This window comes from Manis javanica, chromosome 5 (genome assembly GCF_040802235.1).
Source record: "Manis javanica isolate MJ-LG chromosome 5, MJ_LKY, whole genome shotgun sequence".
NCBI lineage: Eukaryota > Metazoa > Chordata > Mammalia > Pholidota > Manidae > Manis > Manis javanica.
The window spans coordinates 96079187-96099334 of NC_133160.1; the positions used below are offsets into that span (position 1 = coordinate 96079187).

The following is a 20148-nucleotide window of genomic DNA, read 5'->3' on the forward strand; positions in this document are numbered from 1 at the left end:
ACAAATAGCCAAAACAAATAATCATAACCCGAGCCAAATTCCCTGTTAAAGCTAAATACAAATAGGTAATATGTACTTGATTATATTTAATCATTTTGATGGCTTCGATAAACAGTTTTGAAACCAAACTCTTTGGTTTTGCTGCCTGACCCAGTCTTTCTTGTGATTAGTGGAGCTCTTTTGGTCCTGTAGGTGACCACGAACTTCATATACACAAGAGTTAATTCTCTGTTCAACAAAATTGACATACGGTGTTTTAGAGCACAGAGATGTGGGAAGCCAGTGAACCAAGAATAAAAATGTTGGACTGACAATTCTGTGTCCTACCAGGCCCTCTTTGCCTTTGTTTGCTGTCAGTAAGTTAGTACAATGGTTTTAGAGTAAGTGCTCTGACATTCAAAGTTTAAAGAACATAATAAAGTATTTGTACTCATATTTGATTTTCTGGCCCAAGCAATGAATGATACTATAAATAAAGGATTTCTGCAACTTAATGAGTAAACTTTATGCACTTCATGAGCTTCAAAGTACAAACTCTTAAGGATGGGCATTTTAGTCTCCCAGTGATGATCTAGATTGTCACATTTTAAACTTTGGATCAATTGTTCACTGTGCAAAAATGTTAAAGACTGCAGTCCTATCATGTTTTCTTCCACCTTTCATTAAGCTTTCAAAAATCCTTGTTATGAATAGACATTTTCTCTCTCTCTGGGCCTTTTAATTTTTAAGCACTCGTTGTCTCAAATGATCATATTTCTGAGAAATTGCTTTATGTAAAAGATGCAGCAAGATAGAGTTGCCACATACCTTTTTTATCTTTTCTGTGGAATTATTTAGACCTAAAGTTGTGGTGACAAGGTTGCTTCTAATAGGTTCTGTTGCCATGGAAGCAGGCCGTTGAAAAGAGCAGGACCCAAGGCCTCTAAGTCTTTGCATATTTATATCTCACAAATATACCAACTCTAGTTTTCAGATGGCAAATGTACATAATCATACTTGCTGACCATGCAACATTTTTCAAAAACAAAAGTTAGAGATTCTAATATAGCAGAGTCAACCTGATCACATACAGTCAGGATTCTTTTATATAATAACTTGATGATTATTTCAGATAATATGTTTTAGATAATTTTTTAGATAAAATTTTATAGATATGCATAGAAGTCAGACAGAAGTTATTCAAGATCTGAAATGAAAGGGAAGAAAGGAAGGAAAGAAGGAAGGGAGGAGGAAAACATAGCTAACTATTTCTTCACTAAGCACACACATGTGTATGTGCCCCAGCAGGAAATGATTAATGTCTATCATGTTTGCTTTCTATACTCTCATTGCTTAGCCTAGTACATAATACATGTTCAGTACATTTGTGGAGTGAGTGAAGACATAGGGGTAGCAAATACCAATGTTGACTAACAATGGTGTGGAAGACCCAAGAGAGAGAGTGGTACCCTCAGAGTGACATGTGTATGAAACCAGCTGGACTCAGCTAGATTCTCCTTATTAGAGTGAGAGAGGTGCTTGGGGAACTGACCCACTGCAGAAGATACAGTGGAACACACACTATACACTATGTTCAAGAGCTATTGGCCATCTCCTGACCTGGTCTAGGCCAGCAGTCAACAATAGGAGACTAAATGGAGTAATAAAACCATCCAACATGTGGTTAGGCTATAGAGCTACTTAGAAATCTAAGCAGTTAATCCAGATAACCTAACAACTGTTAAAGTATTTGCTATGGGAAAGGTATATGCAATCACAGAAGGATTCTACATATACCTACAGGTGTCTTTTCCTAACTATTGAAATGCTGTTAAGGATTAGTTTTTGACCTGTTCACTCTTTTTCCAGACCATAGATATGTATTTTTAAAAGATGCATCAAAAGAAAAAGACGTAATCTCCTTTTATAAACATTAAACTTTGAAATAATTTTAGACAAACTTTCAGAAATAGATCAGAGAGTTCTTATATACCTTGCCCAGCTTTCCCTAATGGTAACACCTTACATAAACACAGTGCAATGATCCAAACCAGGAAAGTAATATCAGTACAATAGTGTTAATTAAACTAAAAGCCTTATAAATTTCCTCATTTGCAAATTTCCTTGTTTCCCCACCAACCTCCTTTCTCTGTTCCTCTCTCCCTGCCATGGAGTGGTATTAATAAGGATAGGTTTGAACAGGTGTTGGTCCTCTGCTGTGGGGAGGTCCTTGCTGATCAGTTCTTACTCAGACCACAGCTGTCACTTCAAGCTCAAACATTACAGTTCTCTCCATTTCAGGTTCCGCCATGCAGACATTGCTCTCCAATGCCCGGAAACCATGCTAGATGACAATGTCCAGCAGAGCTTCCAGTCTCATCAAGAAGCTGTTTCCATGACTGTTTTCCTTCACAAAATCTTTGGCCATTTTGTGGAACTCTTGTCTTTGGCTCAGAATCCTGCCTTTCTCAGGGTACTTTACTTTGACTCTAATCTTTCAACAGTCCTACACCAGGTCTTTACTCCATGCCAATGTGGTCCTGTAGGGTAAATGGCAGAATTTCCAGAATGTCCCCCCTAGACTTAGTTCATTTATATATCAATAGGTGTTTGCCACTGCAGAGCCTCCCAGTGATCTGGGGCAAGGGGTGGAAAGAAAATGGCCATTCTCTCCTTCCCTCCATTCTTGGTATGTAATTGGTCTGGTGTTTGCCAGTCACCAAGGATCTGCCCATGGAATTCCTGCTGGAAGGGGCGGGTGGGGGAAGGCAAGTGCCAGCCGCAGCTGGAGGAGACCGACAGTGGTGATCCTGGCTAGCGACTTAAGGAATAAAAGCCTTTTTCCCAACCTACCCTTTCCTTTAACTATTTCAGTTTCATCAGTTTCGTGGAGGACTCATCCCAGACAGGGAACATCCTTCCCCCTGGAGTAACAGGCCTATACCAACAAGACTCCTCAACTCTTGAGTTTTGAGAAGTAGGGCCATTAGGGGTTGGAACTTCCTGTTTATTTTTCTCCCAAGAGCTGAAATCTACTCATACAATGTCATCTCCTTTTCCTTAGTAATCAGCTTTACTGAGAGCTTTTACTAAAACACTAAGTAAACAAAGAAATAAATGGCCTGATTACAATTGTCCTGGAGGACAAAGGGTACAAGTTACATTACACTTGCATAACTCAGTGGTGCTAATCAAGTGACTCAACTCAAAACAAAGAAGGTCTGGTCAACTGTGACCTGCAGTTCTCATCCTTAGACATAGGAGAGAATGCCTTAAATTGAAAATTTTCCCTTTAACTGGCCCTTGATATAATCTTTACCTTAATAGGTAGCCTGTTATCCAGGTTTAAACAGTATTACAAACTTGAAGCCATTTCTTAGAGTGTCAATATAGGAAGGGAAAGCAAAGAAATACAAAATTACTACCAAATATATTGGTTTGACAAAAAATATTACTTCCTCATTCTGAAATTGAAATTGGAATTAAAATCAGAAATAATCAAGTTCATAACAAATCTTTGGTAGGTAGGAAATGCAATTCATGGGCTTGTTGTAATATATATATATATCCAAATACCTGCAAAAAAACCTCAAGTGCTTTTATATTCTCTGTTTAGATACAGCTTTGTCACTGGTTAGATCTTCCATTTAACCTTCTACATGAAATAAACACCAAAAGAATGCTTGGTGCTTGGTGAATCTGTAATGATTCACCCTCTGTGGGTTTTTAGCAAGAGTTAGCCTGGGTGCTGTATATGGCAAGGGTACAAATCGTTCTGTTTGTGAGAATCTATTTCAAAGATTCTTCAGTACTGAATTCCCTCCTTCATTAGGAACAATACTTTATATTGCTTTTCTTCCATTCAACTTCTTCCCAAAGCAACTAAAAATTTTTTCAAACTTGTACTATGCATGAACTTTCTGGGTAATGGTAGTGGGTTCATGAGCTTTAAGAGAGACAGTATGTGAGGAAAACTTCCCAGACTGGCATGACTCAGAGAGCTGGATTTTACCTTCTGAGAGACTCCACTTGATTACTGGTAAATGGGCAAAGTAATATTGGCTCCATCTACCTTAAAAGGCTGTGTGAAAAAATAAATGAGATAAAAGATAAACATTTGAAAATTCCAAAAAGTAAAAACAGAAATATTAGTTGAAAACTTGGTAAGTTTCAAAATTAAGAAGTTAGTGTCAAACTAATAAAAAGTCAACAAGTGAAATATATTGCAATACAGGCCTACCTCAGGAAAGAAGAATAATCCCAAATGAACAGACTAAACTCACAATTAATGAAACTAGAAAAGGCAGAACAAATGAGGCCCAAAGTCAGTAGAAGGAGGGACATAATAAAGATTAAAGCAGGAATAAATAAGAGAAGAATAAAACAATACAAAGAATCAATGAAAGCAAGAACTGGTTCTTCAAGAAAATAAACAAAATAGATAATCCCCCAAGAAAAAAAGAGAGTCTACACACATAAACAGAATCAGAAATGAGAAAGGAAAAATCACTATGGACACCACAGAAATACAAAGAATTAGAGAATACTATGAAAAATTATATGCCAACAAACTGGATAACCTAGAAGAAATGGACAACTTTCTAGAAAAATACAACCTTCCAAGGCTGACCCAGGAAGAAACAGAAAATCTGTATAGACCATTTACCAGCAAAGAAATTGAACTGGTAATCAAAAAACTACCTAAGAACAAAACTCCAGGACCAGATGGTTTCATTGCTGAATTTTATCAAGCATTTAGTGAAGATCTAATACCCATCCTCCTTAAACTTTTCTAAAAAGTGGAAGAGGAGTGAATACTCCCAAACTCATTCTAGGAGGCCAGTATCACTTTAATACCAAAACCAGGCAAAGACACTGCAGAAAAGGAAAATTACAGACCAATATCCCTGATGAACATAGATATAAAAATACTCAACAAAATATTAGCAAACCAAATTCAAAAATATGTCAAAAAGATCATCCATCATGATCAAGTGGGATTCATCCCAAGGGATGCAAGGATGGTACAACATTCAAAAATCCATCAGCATCATCCACCACATCAACAAAAAGAAGGACAAAAATCACATGATCATCCCCATAGATGGTGAAAAAGCATTGGACAAAATTCAACAGCCATTCATGATAAAAACTCTCAACAAAATGGGTACAGAGGGAAAGTAACTCAACAATAAGGCCATATATGACAAAAGCACAGTCAACATTATACTTAACCGTGAGAAGCTGAAAGCTATTCCTTTAAAATTGGGAACCAGATATGGATGCCCACTCTCCCCACTTTTATTCAACATAGTTCTTCAGGTCCTAGCCATGGCAATCAGACAACACAAAGAAATAAAAGGCATCCAGATTGAGAAGGAAGAAGTCAAACTGTCCCTGTTTGCAGATGACATGATATTGTACATAAAAAACCCTGAACAATCCACTCCAAAACTACTAGATCTAATATCTGAATTCAGTAAAGTTGCAGGATATAAAATTAATACGCAGAAATCTGTTGCATTCCTATACACTAACAATGAAGTAGCAGAAAGAGAAATCAGGAAAACAATTCCATTCACAATTGCATCAGAAAGAATAAAATACGTAGGAATAAACCTAACCAAGGACGTGAAAGACCCATACTCTGAAAACTACAAGACACTCTTAAGAGAAATTAAAGAGGACACTAATAAATGGAAACTCATCCCATACTCTTGGCTAGGAAGAATTAATATTGGCAAAATGGCCATCCTGCCTAAAGCAATCTACAGATTCAATGCAATACCTATCAAAATACCAACAGCATTCTTCAACGAACTGGAACAAACAGTTCTAAAATTCATATGGAAACACAAAACATCCTGAATAGCCAAAGCGATCCTGTGAAGGAAAAATAAAGCAGGGGGGATCTTGCTTCCCACCTTCAAGCTCTACTACGAAGCCACAATAATCAAGACAGTTTGGTACTGGCACAAGAACAGACTCATAGACCAGTGGAATAGAATAGAGAGCCCAGATATAAACCCAAGCATATATGGCCAATTAATATACGATAAAGGAGCCATGGATATACAATGGGGAAATGACAGCCTCTTCAACAGCTGGTGTTGGCAAAACTGGACAGCTACATGTAAGAGAATGAAACTGAATCATTGTCTAGCCCCATACACAAAAGTAAACTTAAAATGGATCAAAGACCTGAATTTAAGTCATGAAACCATAAAACTCTTAGAAAAAATATAGGTAAAAATCTTTTGGGCATAAACATGAGCAACTTCTTCATGAACATATCTCCCTGGGCAAGGGAAACAAAAGCAAAAATGAACAAGTGGGACTATATAAAACTAAAAAGCTTTTGTACAGCAAAGGACACCATCAGTAGAACAAAAAGACATCCTATAGTATGGGAGAATATATTCATAAATGATATATCCTTTAAGGGGTTGACATCCAAAATATATAAAGAGCTCATGCACCTTAACAAACAAAAAGCAAATAAGCCAATTAAAAAATGGGCAGAGGAGCTGAACAGACTCATCTCCAAAGAAGAAATTCAGATGGCCAACAGACACATGAAAAGATGCTTAACATCGCTAATCATCAGGGAAATGCAAATTAAAACCACAATGAGATATCACCTCACACTAGTTAGGATGGTCAACATCCAAAAGACAAACAACAACAAATGTTGGCGAGGATGTGGAGAAAGGGAATCCTCCTACACTGCTGGTGGGAATGTAAACTAGTTCAACCATTGTGGAAAGCAGTATGGAGGTTCCTCAAAAAACTCAAAATAGACAAACAATTTGACCCAGGAATTCCACTCCTAGGAATTTACCCTAAGAATGCAGGAGCCCAGTTTGAAAAAGACATATGCACCCCTATGATTATTGCAGCACTACTTACAATAGCCAAGAAATGGAAGCAACCTAAGTGTCCATCAGTAGGTGAATGGATAAAGAAGATGTGGTACATATACACAGTGGAATATTATTCAGCCATAAGAAGAAAAGAAATCCTACCACTTGCAACAACATGGATGGAGCTAGAGGGTATTATGCTCAGTGAAATAAGCCAGGCGGAGAAAGACAAGTATCAAATGATTTCACTCATCTGTGGAGTATAAGAACAAAGAAAAAACTGAAGGAACAAAACAGCAGCAGAATCACAGAACCCATGAATGGACTAACAGTTACCAAAGGGAAAGGGACTGTGAAGGGAGGGATAAGGGGAAAAACGGGGCATTGTGATTAGCACACATAATGTAGCGGGGGGTGGGGGAACATGGGAAAGGCAGTATATACAGAGAAGACAAGTAGTAATTCTATACCATCTTACTACACTGATGGACAGTTACTGTAAAGGGATATGTGGTGGAGACTTGATAATAGGGGGAGTCTAGCAACCACAATGTTCAAGTAATTGTACATTAATTATACCAAAAAAAAAAAGAAAATAGTCAACAAGTGGTTTTTATTATTGTGATAATAATTTTATCAATAATAGGAGAAAAGTCATGTATAATATATATTTTTATACTGGCAACCTGGCTATTTTATACATCCTCTAAGAAAACTATAAACTGTTACTCTTTAACATCGCAAACATGGGTGAAAATGTTAATACTTGACAAGTTCATTACTTCTTGCCTTAGATTAGGAACGTCTTGGAAAAATAATCACAACATTGAACCATGCTGTAGATGAAATAGGTCCTGGATACAAGTTCCCTACATTAGTATTAGCAGCCTACATTCCCTCAGTCTTATATGTAATTTTGGGCAGGAAATTCTATAGTTGTCTTTTTTCCTTTGAAGGCCCACATTTACATGTGCATGTGCATGCAGATGTTTTAAGAACTTGTTTTTGAAAAGTTGAGAATGGAGTAGATTTGAAAAGACCTTAAAGGATCAGTGATCTGTTTAAGTAAAGAATTTCATCACCCACATGGTGTTATCCCAACCTCATTTGTGGAAGAGAATAAATGTTCAGAGCAAATGAAATCAGAGATTCTCCGAGATTTCTTAATGTAGCAAAACTCCTTTAAGAAATGCTTGGAATTTTTGTTTTAATTGATACTTCACATTACAAGCTGGCATCCCTTAAAGGGCTAACAACAGAGCCATTTGACTGAGCTCAGTCACCCGTGAAAACTAATCTTCAAGATTTAATAAAGGGTGTCATGAAGGATAGAACAAGAGCATTTCCACCGTGAAAGCCAGTGTAATGATATAAGGGCGAACCACACAGCCCAACAGGGGTTCAAGCACTTCGGTGACCTTCACAGTTGATGTTCACCACTTCCTAAAATAGCTCATTGCCAAAGTTTTACTGATGACCAATAATTAATTCTACTGGCTTTGGAATATGCAGTTCATTGATTGAAATAATTGGATAGAAATGCGGAGTGTTTGAAATGGCTCATTTTTAAGTGGATTTAAACATTTTACAGGCCAAACCAAATAAGCTTTCTCCCTCAAACATAAATATATACATGGCTCAAGTGTGAGGTTTAATGTATTCAAAAAGCAATGTTATAAAAAAGGTGAAACTACACATGTAGTATGGCCTATGTATCCACAGAAAGACATACAAACGCAAGCGTATACACATACTTTCATTTATCACGTTATGTAGCTCCTAATATGGTATGTCCAGATGCCTTTGTAAGACTTGTAAAAAGACATATAATTCGGGAATGACCCAAAATGAAAAGTATAAACCTAGGAGCAAATAAATTTGAAAATAGGTTTTTCTTTTAATGGGTTAGTTTAGACTTTTGTTGACATGATGGGTTTTTTTTAGATGGTACTTTTATAATATTATGTTATGCCCTAAAATATTTTTGTGGCCTTAAAATTTTTTGATTTGTTTTCATTATTTCAGTTGTGTGTGTGTGTTGAAGGTTTGCATGTATGTTCTATTTGTTACATCTGTAACTGTTATTTTACATAATACTCTTAATCCTCTACTACTTTAATAGTATTTGTTAACTTCCTTCTGTGAGTAATCAACAAAATTAGGTATTTCTTCTTCTTTTCATTCTTTTACCCATTTTCTTTCCCATTCAATTTTGATTGATTATGTCTATCTCAGTATTTAACTTTTACTGTTACATGTTGTTGTGATTCTATTAAATTATTTTTGAGCTTTAAGTGATATATCTTTAATTCTAGCTACATAAGATAAGAGTATGTGCTTTAATTTTCTTCCAAAATTCTAAACTGCTTCACTTCATAATTTTTGTGAAAATTTTCATTTCTATATCATCAAGTTTATACTGTTTTCATTTGATTCTGTAACCATAACCCAACATCTGTCTTAGTCTTGGTTCTATTGACCATCATAGTTTTCCCATCTATCTCTTACTTGAGGTTCTTAATGTAATTGTATTTTCCTCTTTCAAAAATAGTTTGTTTTCATACTTAGATGACACAATAGCTAGGTATAACTTTTTCTTCCATGGTGCTTTCTTTTCCTTGGTAATTTGTAGGCTGTACTTAATGACTTTCTCATGTTGAGTGTTGACTTAGAAAGCTGAAGACCAGTATGATTTTGTTTTTCTCTTTTACTGGCTTTTGTGGAATAGTTCCAATTGATGTCAATTGTCCAGGCATAATTTTTAAGGACATCGTTTTTTTATTCTCAAAAGATTAGAAGTTATATGGTCACCCTATTTATGAGTGATCTGATAGTATTTCTGGGATGTCAAAATAAATATTTCTTTATATTTCAAGTCTGGTCATTTCACTAGAATATGACTTAGTTTGACCATTTTGTATAATCCGCAAGCCAGCATATGATGTGTCCTTTCCACTATAGGATGAAGTTTTCTCCTCCTTCCCCTATTCTCTTTCTACTCCTCTTCCTTCTCTTCCTCCTTTTCATAATTCTTCACATTTAAATATGCTTTCCATACTTCAGTCCACTATATCCCTCACTGAGTTTTTAGGAGGGCCTATTTTTTTAGTGATACTTCTAGTTTTGTCTTTGTTTCTGTGATATTCTTCCCTTTATTCCTGGATTCTATCAGTGCTTATTCATCATTTTTTCCTAAGCTCTTGCATCTCTGCTCTGTGCTTTGTTTTATAAAGGTGCTTTATTGTTTTTATTATGTTAATTCATGGCAATAATGGGTCACAATTAGTAGATGATTTGTGGCTTTTTTCCTTAGCTTCATCTGCATTTCACTTCCTTTTTCTTTTCCTCTCCCCATCTGCACACTTTATTATCTTAAAAAAAGATACTGGTGTCCTTGGAACCTGGTTTCTTTTGGATTAATCTGTAGAAATTTTATATGCTGGAGAATATAGGGCTCTAATACAGACTAGAATAAATTTTTATTATAAACCAGGGTTATGAATTTGAATTTTTGGAACCATTTCCTTTCTAGCCAACCTATGGAGAGGTAGGAAGTGTAAGGCTATATGAAGATGGCTTCCTGTAAATTTGCCTTATTTAATTGAGTCCTTATTTTGCTATATCTCTTCTGTTTCTGCGACTTACTTAGGTCTGAGGATGCTCCTGCCACCACCTCATTCTCCCATTTCCTACAGTTACAAAAAGGGGACCTGATTTTAGATTTGGACTACGCATTCCAGCTTGCAGAATGTTCTTTGGGACCAGCCCTGCTGAGAGCACAGCACCGGCTCCTCTCCTCTGATGCTCCTCTCTTCCTTGCTTGTCAAGGCTTTCGGTGGCCTCTCCGTCAGTTTTATGATTTGGCTTTTTTTCCACTGTCTATTAGGTTCATAAAAATGGGTTTTCTCTTTCACATCCTCCTTGCTACTTTTGAGTGGTTTATAGGAGAAGAGGAAATGACAAAATTCTGCTGTTGTTATCAAATAGGAAGTCCCTTTCAATAGATTGGATATGAAGTGCTTTGATTCTAATTTGGTTATAAAACTCCATTGTAAATTTTAGTGCATCAATTTTTAGAAGTAAGTTTTAGAATTTCCAAGTGTAAAGGGTCCTTTCTTTGGCTTGGTGTGGTATGGGGTGGGGTGCGTGTATTTGTGTGTGTGTGTGTGTTGGCTGCTGTGTAGGAGGCTACCTTTCTAATTTATTAGATTTTGGATTGCTGAGACTTCCTTTCTTTTTTATGGTTTTACTTGTTTTTTTAAAGAATAAAAAGATTAGAAATAGTTTAATGTCTACAAAAAGAAATGGTTAATATAAGCTACCATATATCCATATGATGGGCTATTATGCAGACATTTTTTTTTAAAAATCACAATTTCAAAGAACATTTAATAACAGGAAACATGTTATTACTTAGTCAACTTATAGTGTGATTCCAGTTTAGAGGGAGAAATACATTAATACATATGTGTACATTTTAGAAAGCTGGGACATTTTGTGAGTGATTCAACTTCTTTTACTTTTTCTCTGTTTTCCAAATATTCAACATTGAGCATATTATAATTATTTAATCAAAAGAAAATAAGTGTTAAAGTCAATTTTCTAAGGATAATGAAGCATAATTTTAGTTGCTTTAAATTTTCTAAGTTAGCACATGGAAAATCTTTGCAAATTTTCCACAAGTATTTGAAAAAATACTGTATGTTCATGAGATTAAGCTTAATAATTATCTTATTAAAACCATTAACTTTTTTAGTTCAGTTAATTTTTGAAGGAGAGGTATTCAAATCTCCCACCATTAGCGTGGACTCAGCAATTTCTCCTTCAGGTTCTATGTTTTTTTTTTTGTTTTATGTACTTGAGGCTATATTATTAGGCAAATAAATCTCAACAACTGAGATTTAAATAGATTTGAATTACATTGGAAATTTTTCTTTAAAACAGCAGGGTAGTCAGATTCGCAGTCATAAAAGTATCTGTTAATTTATGACCAGAAACATTTACATGAAGCACATAACTTAGGTGAAGGTGACTAGCAAAATCCTTCATATTTTCCCAGCTTTTTCACTTTTATAAAATATTCTTAAGTGACTGTTTCAAGTATTTTGTGATTTTTTTTTTCCAACTGCTCTAAATTCCTAGGATTAATATTACTGGCTCAAATGACATGATTATTTTTAAGGCTTTTGAAAAGCATTGCCAAGCAGTTTTTCAGAAAGATTACACTGGATACCCTTCATGGACATCTGAATGTGGTCATTTCAGCTCACATTTGGTAGCATCGAAAACTATCATTTTAGGTTATTTGTGTACTGAAATGCAAAGTAGAAGTATCTCATTGTGTCAGAGGGAGATAGTTGCCACTAAAATCCCTTCTGCAGCGTGAATCCATTCTTCCCTCTCCTGCACATGGCTGCTCAGCTACAGGCCTCATTCCCTAGCATCCCCCTTACAGCTAGACCCCTTCGTGGCTAGATTATCAGCAGTGTGAGCAGAAGGACGCATGCCACTTTAGCAGCCTAGCTTTTATCCTGATTCATACACTCTTATTTTAAACTATTTGCTCGATTTGTATTTTAAATTTATTTTTTGTGCTAAATGGGTTTGAAATAACTTTGTGCATTAAAGCTAATAGTCCGTTGTATGTAATTTCATTTGTCGTCAAATTCTGATTAGGAAAGTACATTTCTTGGTCACATCGGCATCAGGACCAATGCATTTCTTCAGTGTATTAAGTGAAATAGTCTATGCTAATATATATATATATAATGCGATTGATGAGAGTCTTGAAACTAATATTCTCTTTCTGCTTCTACTATTAAATCATCTGTAAAACTAATTTCCTAGGCCTCTTCTAGTACAATAATCCCATGATTCAAAGTTACACTTTTATACTTGGGAACTAATAAGAACACAAAAATCTAAGAGCTATGACTTTAAACCACAAGAAGAAATAGGTATTATAGATTATCTAGCTAATTTTTTGGCCATTTCTGTTGTATTGAGTGGTTGACTACCTCTTTCTATTCCAAAACCCTCAAATTGGATCAAAGGTCAGAAAAACATTAAAACAAAGGACAGAAGAATTGGAGATGAGACAACAGCACAGGAGTTTTCAATATATTTTTGGGAGCTAGAAATTAGATGGAGGAATAGTAGCTGATTAGTTGAGTTACCATCTAAGTGATTATAACTGGGGGCCTACAGATATAGCTAATCATCATGCAGAGCCTATAAGAGACTCATCAGTTGAAGGCACCAGATAGTATGGAGGATAACTCTATATCCTTCATCATATCTCATATCAGGAGATAAGCATTTTCAGGACTAGGGGACTAGAGGATACCTGGCTTTTAAGAGTAAAGAGGTGAGGTGTGGGGCCAAAAATATGGTACTCAATGAAAATCTTTATACTGAACTGTTGGATCCTTAGTCACCTTCTTTATTCCTAGAATTTCAAGTCATATATATAGGAAACTCTGAATGACCCTGGAGAAAATATCTTGAACTCCTGATATTTGATTTTCTTCCCATGAAAAGTATCTACCACGTCAGAACACATATCATCAGAAACTTTCAGAATAAGAATAAAAAAAAGAAAAATTGGAATAAAGAAAAAAAAATCTTAAAGTCTTCCCAGAGGTAAAACAGAACATGAAGAAAACATTAGGAATAAGAATGACATTAGACACTTCAAGAACAAAACTGAGATATAAAGGAAATAGAGACTCACCCTCACAATTAAAACATAATTCCCACTTAACTAAGTATGAGGATAAAAATATTTTCAAACTTTCATGGTTTCAAAAGTAACTGCCTGTTCATTTTTTTCCCCCTAGGGATCAATTGGAGGATATGTTCCACTAAAATGAGGGAGTGAGCCAATCAAAGGAAGAGACAGAGGCCTGAAAAGAGGGGAGGACATTGTGAAGGGGACGATGAGGACGATGGTCTGCCGTGGAGAAGGAGGGTAGAGAAGCTGGACTGACATCTCCAGGTTGGATTCTCTGAAGTACTTATCATTTGGAAACTTTTTTGCTAGGTCTGTTTGAATTTTGGGGGAAAATCAGCAATAGACATATAACAGACCAATCCAAAAAAAATGGTAAGGTGTTACGTAGGGAAAAGAATCATTTGAAACACCAGTGTGATTGTATGTGTACTTGGCAGCAAACAATATCTATGTAGTCACAAAACTGAACTCTGGCTACTGATTTAACCAGATCATGTTAGAAAGGAGAGGGTGCCTGTGAAATCACTAAATCTTCAACTGTCTCCAATGTTTTTATTTTTAAACTATGAATGTGGATTTGTATAATAAAATAAAAATTAATTATAAACATGGATTGATTTGCATTGAGTTTCAAAATTTTTCTTGAAATAAGCTTTTGAACTTTAAACTGTTGTCTCTGCCTTCAGAACTGATCACTGTCATGCTCTCTGATCCAATTTTTTAGAGTGAGAGCAATGCAGTTATATTTTAAAGATATTATAAGCAGATTAAAAAAATTTTTAAGTATTCATTCAGGTCAAACTCTATCCCTTGTTTTTTCGAAGACATTACCATTGTTTCAATATACTTTAGCCATTGGTTTTCAGTGAATGCTGAAACAACTTAAGTTCCATGGAGTCCTTGGTAACAGGTATCCTTTTCCTACATAAAATGGAAAATAGATGGCTTGCTGAATAAGGGTCCTCTCTAAACAGAATCAAAGGGAATTATATATCACATTTTTATTATTTGGGCACAATCTATCTTTTAGCAATCATATTAAATTACTTGCTCTTTCTTCTAACCTTTTGTTCCCCAGAGGTCTCACCATGCTCTTTCAATAGAATATCTTTCCCACTATTTGTCTTTCCATCCATATTTGTGCTTTTATCAAACATACATTTAAATAAATTTTCTTCTTTAAGTCCACTTGAAAAGTTCTACTCCATACTGATCATTCTATTATTCCATTTCTCTTAGCACTGATGTTTTGTGTTACATTAATTTGTACCTGTTTTCATATCATCTTTGCATGTGTTGTTATATCTTTCATCTGCATTTTGTTCCCCTATTATATTGTAAATTCTCTGAGAATGAGGACAATGTCTTTAACTTCATTTGCATATCTCCATGACATCCACTGAAGAATGTCGTTTGAAGGCAGCACTCATTAAATCACATTTTCACTTAACAAAATGATGTCTAGCTTTGGAAATGTAGTTATAAAGCACTCAATATAGTTGTTACGTATATTTTTCTCTTAAAAAGTCTTCAGGAAATAAACATATACAATATTACCTTCAAAACACAGCACAATGTACTGAAATATAATTTAAAATGTTTTCAAATGGCATGTGCAAAATATTGATATATATATACATATATGCACAGGTTGAACAAATAATGTTAATTAATTCATTCCAATAATATCAAAAATAAACAATTGAATTTCATAAGAATGTTCTTTCTCCCCATATCTTAGGAAATAGCCAGTTTGACTTCACATATTTATATAAAAATGTATGTTAAGAATGTCTGAATTTCTCATAGACTTTGGCTTTCTATAATATCCAGAGTATATATAGCTTCTTCAGCTTGTTTTTTTATAAATTTTCCTTAACCTCCTTTTTTTAGTTTCATTTAAATTATGTCAAATTCTTAGTTCCAGAATTCTACTTATGATTCTCTAAACATAGAATCTTAAAATATTAAAGGTGAAAGAGTTCATTAAGTTCCAAGAATTTCTAAATATGCTAGAGCAACAGAATCAGGAAAGAATTCATGAAACTGAATATCCCAGGCCCACTCTCAGCAGCTATTTTTTATAAGCAGGGTCTAGAAACCTATCATTTTTAACAAGCATCCTACTTACTACTCTTGCTATATTGGCAGATCAATGATTTAGTCTAGCTTCTTCATTATAGATCTAAATAAATGAAGACATGCATACATATGTGCACATACTGTATATGTACTGTAAATGTCATGCTGCTCCTCAGATATAGAATCTTAATTTCTCATCTCTCGCTGCCTTCCGTCCTCTGTCCCCATGGTATACCTCCATCGTGGCAGTCACTTCCTCAAGGCTTTGCTCACACTCTTTCCCAACTGGAAAGTCTTATTTTTCCTTTTTGCTTTATCATTCGTTATGGTACATATCCATCATGATGCCTTCTCCCATCTCACACTCATACAGTTGTCTTTCTTCACTAAGTTATTTGTTGAATTGTTTATCTGACACTGAATCCAACACCATTGACATGAAGATTATCAGATTATCTGTGGATAATACTAAATTTACGCTGGCTTGTGTTCCCGTCAAGGCTCTTAGAAATTCAATCATTGAGAAAAGTTCTACCCTTGCAAAAATACACCTTATTAATGATGTAAATCATTTTCTTATTTTGGAAAAGTGTTTTAACTATTGGAAAACCACAACAATAATCTGATAATATCTGAAAGTACTATGATATCCCAGTTTCTTATAAAAGTAATTCTCAGATTTTAATACACAGACAAATCACACGCAGTTGGAATCTCTTAGTTTCTCCAATGGTATTTTCATGGATACATATTGCATTATTATTTAGCCTTTGATTTAATTTTATCACTCATTAAATTTTAAGTCTCACAAACCATTCCATCTTCTCATCCACCATAGCATCTGTGTGTCATTTATGTAATAAATGATTGACAAAAACATTTGAATTGAATAATTAAATTAGTCAAAGACTGCTACATAATTTCTGATTTTAAAATCTGTTCAAGAGCACTTAAAGCAGAAACGTTTGATCTGAAATGCACTGTAGAAAATCCTTATGCTTTGGTTTAAGCCAAGATTAAAAGGTAAGAAAAAGGTAAAAGATGTCACTCTCAAAAAGGAAACCCCAAACACAACAATAGACCAATGGAACAGACTATAGAGAGCCCAGATATAAACCAAGCATATATGGTCAATTAATATATGATAAAGGAGCCATGGACATACAACGGGGAAATGACAGCCTCTTCAACAACTGGTGTTGGTGAAACTGGACAGCTACATGCAAGAGAATGAAACTGGATTATTGTCTAACCCCATACAGAAAAGGAAACTCAAAATGGATCAAGACCTGAATGTACATAAAATTCTTAGAAGACAACATAGGCAAAAATCTCCTGAGTATAGATATAAGCAACTTTTTCCTGAAATCATCTACTTGAACAAGGGAAACAAAAGCAAAAATGAACACATGGAACTACATCAAAATAAAAAACTTCTGTACAGCAAAGGATACCATCAGCGGAACAAAAAGGCATCCTACATTACAGGAGAATATATTTGTAAATGACATATCCGACAAGGGGTTAACATCCAAAATATGTAAAGAACTCACATGCCTCAACAACCAAAAAGCAAATAACATGATTAAAAAATGGGTGGAGGATTTGAACAAACAATTCTCCAAAGAAGAAATTCAGACGGCCAACCAGCACATGAAAAGATGCTCCACATCACTAATTATCAGGGAAATGTAAATTAAAACCACAATGAGATATCACGTCACACCAGTTAGGATGGTCAACATCCAAAAGACAAACAACAAATGTTGGCGAGGATGTGGAGAAAGGGGAACCCACCTACACTGCTGGTGGGAATGTAAACTAGTTCAACATTGTGGAAAGCAATATGGAAGTTCCTCAACAAACTCAAAATAGAAATCCATTTGACCCGGGAATTCCACTCTTGGGAATTTACCCAAAGAATATAATTTCTCAGATTCAAAAAGACAAATGCACCCCTATGTTTATTGCAGCACTGTTTACAATAGCCAAGATACAGAAGCAACCTAAGTGTCCATCAGTAGATGAATGGATACAGAAGAGGTGGTACATATACACAATGGAATACTATTCAGCCATAAGAAAGAAATAAATCCTACGATTTACAACAGCATGGATGGAGCTAGAGGGTATTATGCTCAGTGAAATAAGCCAGGTGGAGAAGGTGAGTACCAAATGATATCTCTTATTTGTGGAGTATAACAGTGAAGCAAAACTGAAGAAACAAAACAGCAGCAGACTCACAGACTTTAAGAAGGGACTAGCGGTTACCAAAGGGGAGGAGTGTGGGAGGGTGGATGGGGAGGGAGGGAGAAGGGGATTGAGGGGTATTATGTTTGACTCACATGGTGTGGGGAGATCATGGGGAAAACAGTGTAGCACAGAGAAGACAAGTGGTGACTCTGTGGCATCTTACTACACTGATGGACAGTGACTGCAATGGGGTGTCGAGGGGACTTGATAATATGAGTGAATGTAGTAACCACATTGTTTTTTCATGTAAAACCTTCACAAGAGTGTATATCAATAATACCTTAATAAAAAAATTAAAAAAGAAAGGGAACCCCACAATATGTTTACTTTTGCTACCATCACTTTATTTCATATAACTATTTATATGAAACTTGCAAAATAAATTACTTCTCTTAAATCAACTGTGCTGGATTTTGGAATTTAGAAAGAATACTCACCTATCAAGAATTAATAACTGTTAGAATAAATCCTCTTGTCCCAACTAGCTATAGATTTTGACTGAAAAATCAGAGAGGCCTTTTCTCAACAAGTTTCAAAGGCATCAGTTGTAGAGGACACTTTCCCTATTGACATGCTGCTAATCAACTTGCATCTCTTACGCAAGCATCTAAATGTTGGGTTTATGCATCACCTGACACTCTGAGGTTTAATGCATCACCAAAGCAGCAATGTGTGGGTTCTCTCTGATAAGGATGCTGGGTATAAAACCTACTGTAGCAGGTAGTAGGAGACACTCAGTGGACATCAGACTCTCATTCCTTTATCTCTTCAGTAAATATTTCTTCAGATGCAGACTTCTTCAGCTCATTTAGACCAGTCACTGTGATAGCAAAGATTTCTTCTTATGGATTAAGGCTCAAAGTTGCATTTGCTGAAAACACAAACCTTATTCTTCTCAGTACATGAACATATGGTTATATCAGCTTAACTTAATCCATTTATGAATATCCTTCATATCATTTGAAATGCATATAGAGAAAAAAACAACTAATAAAGTTACAGTTATATATATTGAGAAATTTTGCTTTGACTCCTCATTAAAATGGGAAAGTGTTAATTTTGTTCACAGATTTTATATCAGGAGACATAGGTTTTCCAATTTACTACAGAAGTTCTTTCCCTTGCTTATAATCATTTTATTAGTTATTATGGACAATAACTCTGAGATATAGGTTGGTATTGTTATCTTAATTTTATGGTTACTGCATTTGATCTATTTTATGCTTATCTCTAGTCTCAATTTTAGGGCAATATGCATCCCGGCAAAAGAGTGCAACTTTCCCACATTCCTGTGATATAATCAAGCACTTTGTCCCATATTTGACAATAGCACTCTCCTCTGAACTATACTTATCTCTGCAGAGATTTTTGCAGATCTTCTAAGCATGAAGTTACAGCACATATTATTTCTTCCAGTAACGATTAGCATGAGGCTGGGGTTGAAAGTGTCCTAAGAGGGATTTTATTTTTAGCATTCAGTCATTAGGAGAGTCCTTGCATGCATGCCTCGCTTTATTGTGGATTTTCATTCTTGTATCGTCCCCCTCCTCTATTTTCTTTCATCCTCTGACAAAGAAATTCTCACTTGTTCATAAATGAATTTGATATTCTGAGGGGCAGGGAGGAGCAAAAGAAGGAAAAGTAAAGAACCTGAGAAGCAACACGGAAGAGGGCTCAGAGCACAAACTCTGCCATCAGATGGCCTGAGAAGGCACCAGGCTCTGCCATTAACAGCCGGGCGTCTTGGGGAAGTCACTTTACCTTGCTGTGCCTCAGCCTCGGCTTCTCCATTTGTAAAATGGGGCTAAAAACAGAATTTACCTTATAGAGGTGTTCTAAGGATTAAATGAATTAGTATTTGTAAAAGCACTTAGAAATTTGCCTAGCACGGAAAGGAATATGTAAGTAAATAAACAACAGGTGTTCTGGGTGATCGAAATGTACAATGGAGAAATAACATTACAGTTTTAGAACTTTATGCCACTTTATGAAAAATCAAGGATTTTATATTTCATGTATTTCTTTCATTGCTTTAAAATTAGTGGAAAAGAGGTCATCATGGTTAATTTTGATACGTTGGAATGGTTGCTACAGAGACAAATACTTCTCTGGGCTGGAGATCATCAAGTCCATCTCTTAAATAAATATGGAAATAATGCTTATTACTTCCTCTAGAAATCTCCTGGGTGATTCTACAACATTCTTTGACTGTAAAGTTCTGTAACTAACTTCCTAACA

General features: G+C 35.4%; 1 long non-coding RNA gene across 5 annotated transcripts in view; it reads left to right on the forward strand.

Annotated features, from left to right (window-relative positions):
* LOC108401136 (uncharacterized) overlaps positions 1-14144 on the forward strand; it is a 230973-nt gene extending 216829 nt beyond the window's left edge. For all 5 annotated transcript variants that reach the window (XR_012131648.1, XR_001854083.3, XR_012131649.1 and 2 more), the window contains one exon: positions 13682-14144. This is a non-coding gene — a long non-coding RNA (uncharacterized lncRNA). The remainder of the gene's footprint in view (positions 1-13681) is intronic.
* The last annotated feature ends 6004 nt before the right edge of the window (positions 14145-20148 follow it).